Consider the following 7,091-nt stretch of genomic DNA (forward strand, 5'->3'; position numbering starts at 1 on the left):
TAAAAATGCAACTGTTTTGTTAGAAATTAAGCTATTATACTATTTTCTTGAAAACTTAACTATTTAGTAAAAAATTTACTTTTTGTTTAAAATTTATATTTTGGTGTTAAAAAATGAACTCAAATATTTTTTGGATGAAAGTTCTACTTGTAAAAAAAAATGGTTTTTTATTACAAATTTATCTGTTTTAGTACAAAATTAATATTTTTGTTAGGTTAAAAATGTAACTTTGGTAGAGAATTTAACTATTTTGTTAAACATTCATCCTTTTTGGTTGAAACATTTCGTCTTTTTGGATTTAAAATTCAATTTTTTTCGTAGAAACTTATTTTTTCGTTACAAACATTCAATTTTTGATGTTTTTGATGTTGCTTTAAGATAAATTTTATATTCTCTAATAAAAATGCAACTATTTGCTAGAGAATTCAACAATTTTGTTAAAAAGTCATACTTTTTTGTTGAAAATTCGTCTTTTTGGATTGAAAATTCAAAGTTTTTAATAGAAGATTATTTCTTGTTCAAAAATGCATAGTTTGATCGTCAAAACTCGAATAAAATCTTTTTCAACAGAAAATTCAGCTCTTTTTTTGAAAATTTATCTTTTTGATTTAACTGTTAAAATCTAACTGTTTAGTGGAAAATACTTTTTTTTTAGAATTCATTTTTTACAGAAAATGTACATTTTTCATTTTTTTAAGATTGATATTTTTTCGTTAAAAATTCGCGTTTTTTTTTTGGTGAGCGAAAAACCTTTATTTGTTGGAAATTCGTCTTTTTGGTTTTAAAATTATTTTCTTTTGTTGTATAAATTTAATTCTTTTTTTATTAAAATATAAATCATGACACTTTTTCTTTAACAATTTGTCTTTTTAGGTCGAATATTCAACTATTATGATCAAAATTCAGTTATTTTGTAAAAGAGTTATCTTTTAAAGTAGAAAAAACTTTTTTTGTTTGAAATAAATTAATACATTTGACAAATTTAAATTTGCATATGAACCACTGTTTTATTCTACTTAAAGAATATTCGATGGTAAAAATGTCACAATATTCAAATGCTGGTATTTCAAGATTAATGATTTGAAATGAAAAATTATTCAAAGAAAAATCAGAGAATTCTGAAAATGTCATGCGTCTAAGTTACTGCTTTGCATATTTTAAATACCTGAATATGTCTGAGCTAAAAAATAATTTATATTCAACTGCTGATATAACCTGAACAAAAAAGATATTGTTAAAAATCATAAATTCTTAAATTCTATTAAATTTTTTTAAATTCTACTAAATTTTGTCATATTCTTGGTTATATAACCTGAACTTAATTCCTCAGAAATTTAAGAATTCAGGGCTGTGAATGGAAAATGGCAAATAGGAAGAGTAGAGTGTGGGGGAGTTTACCACTCACCAGAGTGCGCAATCTGTTCGGGTCCGAGTTCTGCGAAAATTTAAATTAAATATACGAAACATGGCTTATTCTCTACAATTTATTAATAATAGTTATAATAATAAATATAATATAAATATTAATATAAAATATAAAATATAAATATAAAAAAAATTAATATAAATATTAAATATTAATAAATAGTTATAATAGTTCTTGTTTATAAAACAAATTGTTTTTGAGAGAAATCGTCTTATTTTCTTTGATTATTCTATTTAACTGTTTTTGATTTCTAGCTCCTTTTTTGGTTTATGGCAAATTTAATTGGCTGAGAAGCTAGATACGAACTCGATGTGTCAAATTAATTCATCAGCTTATTCAAATTCGACCTCCGTGAAAAGGTACCCTTGCGAGTGTAGCGCTTCATTCTTCTGGATCAGGCAAATAGTTATTTCATATTGCGACGTCAGCTGGCAGGATGTCTGCATGCCGAGGGCCATACATCTCTTTCGTCTGAAAATTCATCTATTTTGGTTACAAGCTCATTTCTTTGGTTGAAAAATTATTTTTTGGTGAAATTTCGTTTTTTTGTTTGTCGAAAATTAGTTTTTTTTTCAACTTAGTTCTTAAGCATATATATACTACGAGTGAGTTACGTGACCAGATTCCTACCTTACCAACCTTTTTTATTCCCAACTAGGTAGGTATTATCCTAAATTTTAATAATGAAGAAAAAACCAAAAAAAAAATGTTCACAGCAAATATTTTATTATTTTTTCATAATTATTATAATTTAGGACCAGAATCATCTTTCTTACTGCTTCTTATTTATTATCCTAATTTGTAAAGTCGATGTAGCGCTACTTAAATAAGTTAGAACATTTAAAATATGTCGGTAAGGTAGGAATCTGGCCACCTGACCCACTCATCATAATATCACATGGCATTAAAAAATGTTTTTTGTTCAGAATTGAAACTCCGTTTTTTATTGAAAAGTATTTTTTAACTGAAAGTTAAACCATTCATTTATTTTGTTAAAAATTTGCTTTTTTTGTAAAATATTCTTCTTTTTTTTTTTAAACGAATGGAGATTTTATTTTTCTATTTTTATTTATTTTTATTTTTTTATTTATTTTTTTCTATTTTTCATTCATTCCTTAACTTTACCATTTTTGATTTTACCTCGCTGATGACCCTAGAAAAAGACGAATTTTCAGTCTGAAAGTTAATGTTTAATCCACAAAGATGACTTTTCAACCAGATAGATATTTTTTCAACTCATAAAGACAAATATTTCAACCAAAAATAGATTAGTTAATTCGAAAAAAAAAATAATTTTTAAAACAAAAATTTTCAACAAAATAGTTGAGATTAAAAAAAAAAGAAGAATAATTTCTATGCAAATAGTTACAATTTCAAAAAGATTAAATTTGCAATAAACTTGTTGAATTTTTAAACCACAAAGATGACCATAAAATAGCTAAATTTTCGATCCAAAGAAAACATTTTCTATAAAAAAAGTTGATTTATTAACAAAGCAAAACAAAACAAAACAAAATTTTTAACATAATAGTTACATTTTCGAAAAAGGCGAAAGTTTTTTTAACGAAATTGTTGAATTTTGAATTTATAAAGTTAACTTTTCATTTTAAATTATGAATCTTGAACCAATAAAAATGAAGTTTTTTCAAATTTAACGTTAAACCAAGTATCTACAAAATAGTTGAATTTTCAACCCAAAAACATGATTTTTCAATAATTAATTTTTCTACTAAAATGGTTAAAGTTTCGAAAAAAGTGATGAATTTTCAATAAAACAGTTGAATGCTCAACCAAAATAGGCTTATTTTCTATGAATCCTTTGCAATGTGAAACAAAAAGGACATTTTTTCAGGACATTATAGTTTGCTAGAGATATGGATTGGAAATTTGGTTAATTAACTATTAACAAACTAAGAGTGATAATCAAAAATTAAAACATATTTAGATTCGATTTCAAAATATCTAGGTGCGCATTTTTTGCTCAAATAATTTGTTAGACAATTAAATTATTCTGTATAGTTCTGCAAATATTATTAACAAACTAAGCGTCTAATCGAGAAACCAACATTTCATTCGCCTTGAAAATACCTAGATACGCTTTTTTCTCTTCTTTAAACCATTTTTTTTAATTAGCACATTTGTTAATAAGAGTACATTTTCTGTGTAGCCCTAGATATGAGTTTCAAACTTTTGCAATTAATTTAAAGAAAAAACTAAAAACCATTTTTTTTTTAAAGAGGAATCTAAAGGTTTCTTTAATTTTGTATATGATTCTTAGATTGTTCAAAATTAAATATAAAAGTTTGAAATCCATATCTACACTACACTGCAAATTGACGCTTATTAACAAAGGCGCTAATTGTTTAAAAAATGGCTTTAAAAAGGCGTATCTACATATTTACAAGACGAATGCAATGGTGTTGTTAGTTTTTCAATTGGTCGTTTAGTTTTTTTATAACAATTGCAGAACTATAAAGCATGATATAATTTTTTATCAAATTATTTAAACAAAAAAATTCGCACCTAGATATTCTGGAGTCAAATCTAAAGGACAAAACTATAAAATATTAATTTTCAACAAAAAATGGAATATTCTTATTAAAAAATTGATGATGAATTATAAAAAAGGAATTGTTAACAAAATAGCTTCATTTTCAAGCGAAATGATCAATTTTTAACTAAAATGAAGAATTTATTGAACAATAATTTTCAAAAAGAGAGTTTAAAATTCCAACAAATATTTGAATTTTCAATCAAAAATATGATTTTTTATCCGAGAGGGTTAATTTTCTGCCAAAAAGATGAATTATCGACAAAATAAATGAATCTTCAAAGATAAAAAGTTTTACTAATATCTTGGGTACTTAATTAAAAGATACAACTTTTTAAGCAAAAATGGAATAGTTAAATTTTCATTTAAAAAAATTAAATTTTAGCAAAAAATTAAACGAATTCTCAACCAAATAGTTCCATTATTTATTCAAAGATATGGATCTTTAGCCAAAAAAGTAAACCTTTAACAACACAAATCAACTTTCAATAAAGGAGTTGAATTTTTTAAAAAATAGTTCCATTTTTATTATAAAAATAATTTTTTTATTTAATTAGTAGATCCTTCAACCAAATGGGATGCATTGAAAAATTAAATTTTTAACTACAAATAGTTGGATTTTCCTTATGGTTGGGTTTCTATAAATTGAGTTCTCATTCAAACGGAAAAAGAGGAATTCTTTAGAAAACAGGAAAAGAGTGTGAAATCTGAAATATTAAAATAGATTTTTCAACTTATTAATATCAATATCGAACGTAGTTTATGGATCGATGGCCATGAAGTTTATTTGGATAGTCTTTTTTATCTATCAAAAGCTATTTAATCCTATAATAAAATTGTTACAGAAAAATAACAATATTATTATTCAATTGAAAAGCTTTTGAAGAATGAAACATAATATCCAATAACAGTTATGTTGAACAATCATTTTTTTCCCCGTTGTTATTATTGGTAGTATAGCTTGGTCCTGTCCCTCAGCGTGCATACATCTTGCCAGCCGACGTCACTTTTTAATTTCGCATGTAAGCAATCGGATTGCCCGGAAGAAAGGAATAACAGCGTCCAACCACTCATGGAACAGAGCGATAAAAAAACTAGGAGGGGGTTCTGCTCATGCGCAGAACGCTAGTACTCTGGTGTACACGGGCGGCAAATTTAAACGTTTAAGTTTCAATCCTTGATCCAGGGCAATGTCTATAAATGTTCAACTATATAGTTAGGATGCCTTATTTGTCGCGCAGACATGCTTTAAATTAATCGATTAATTAATTTGACACATCGAGTTCGCATCTCGGTTCTCGACAAATCACATTGCCATAAACCAACAAGGTAACTGGAATTGATTCCGATGTTACTGAGTAGTTCATCGATTAATTTAAAGTGGGCCTCTGTGTAAAGACATTTTTATTTTTTAATAAAGAAAACAAACAGATTGAGTGAAGTAATTCTATTTTTTAGTAATTTTTTAGCGAAACAAAACAGACCAGCGGATATCAGTTTCTGCACATGCGCTAGGTATACGTGGAGGGGAAATTAAATTTCTTTAAATATAAATGTAATTATTTTGATGGTGTACATACTTTACCAGCATATATCGTCAGTTTTCGAATCGCATCACAAAAATATACATGTTTACAACATGAAAATTATTCGGTTCCCACTTTACCGATATTTTTTCTATCACACCTTCGTGTAAGGGTACCTTTTCACGGAGACCTGTTTTGAATTAACCGTTAACTTAATTTGACACATCGAGTTCGTATCTAGTTTATCAACCAATCAAATTTGCCATAAACCAACAAAGTAATTAGAAATTAATCCTATGAAAAAGATCAATTCCACAATTAATTCAAAACAGGCCACCGTAAAAAGATCCTCTTAGATCTACACGAAATGGGATATCTAGCTGAAAGTTTGGTAAAATAAGGAAAAGGGACTAAGGGAGGTTTATGTAAATTCGGGCCTCGATTCTACGAACTTTTTGGGGTGGGTGGTTCAAATTATCGATGTCGCTCGTAGTAGAGATGGAGAGTGACCGTCAGGTGACCGATGTCCGTTAATCAGGAACACTTTTTTTTTTAATTTTCTCACATTATGGCATTTTCATCTTTCATTACTTATTATATGGTAGATTACATTTTTATTTATTCTAGGCATCAATTTAGTGACAGGAAATGAAACTGGAAACGCGCGCAAAAAAATAGAGGTTTAAAAAAAAGGATGGGAAAATAGTTTAATCTTATACAATCTTGGTCTTAAATTAAAAAAATAACAGCAATATCATTTCGTTCACTTCAATTATTCACGTTTTCATCTCAGGGTACGTTTTCACGGCGTTTTGATACATCGAGTTCATATCTAAGTTATCAACCAATGAAATTTGCCATAAATTAACAAAGTAGCTAGAAATGAATCCTATGAAAGATATTAATTCCACGATTAATTCAAAACACATCTTCGTGAAAACGTACCCATGCATGATTTGGTCAAAAAATATTCCAATCAATATTTGTAATATGATTTCCACTTTTTCCAAAATGTCCGGTCAGACAGTCAGATGACGGGAAATCGGTCAGATGAACGATATGTTCGGAGTCATTTGACGTCACTCACCATCTCTAACTCGGAGGGGAAGTGAAGTTGCGCTGTATACATAAACGCAGTAATATGTAATGGCGGTTTTTTTAATCTTTGCGCACCACCTGCGCAAACGTCAAAAAGAAGCAGGGCGACTGGCAGTGTCCCCAATCTTGGAAACTTTTTAAACTGCGCTTGCGTCCCGCCGACCAGGCGCCGACAACACGATTGGTCACTGTTTGCGCGCTGAGTTTGAATTATATAAATATTCAGTCTTAAAATTAAAATTACTAAAATTACCAAAAAAGAATTAAGAACAATTAATTACTGCATTGATAAATGTTATATCATACATTTTTTAATAACTTGAAGAAGACCTGGATTACAAGAAAGTGATAAAATATTCGCTAAATATATAAATAAGATTTCTAGTTTGTTGTCTAGATTTCTAGAAATTTAAACAAATTTTCTGTTATGTGTACTGTGACTAATTAATTATTGTATTAATATTATAAAATATATAAGATTGTATACAAA

The sequence above is a fragment of the Belonocnema kinseyi genome, chromosome 3, assembly GCF_010883055.1.
Source record: "Belonocnema kinseyi isolate 2016_QV_RU_SX_M_011 chromosome 3, B_treatae_v1, whole genome shotgun sequence".
Lineage (NCBI taxonomy): Eukaryota > Metazoa > Arthropoda > Insecta > Hymenoptera > Cynipidae > Belonocnema > Belonocnema kinseyi.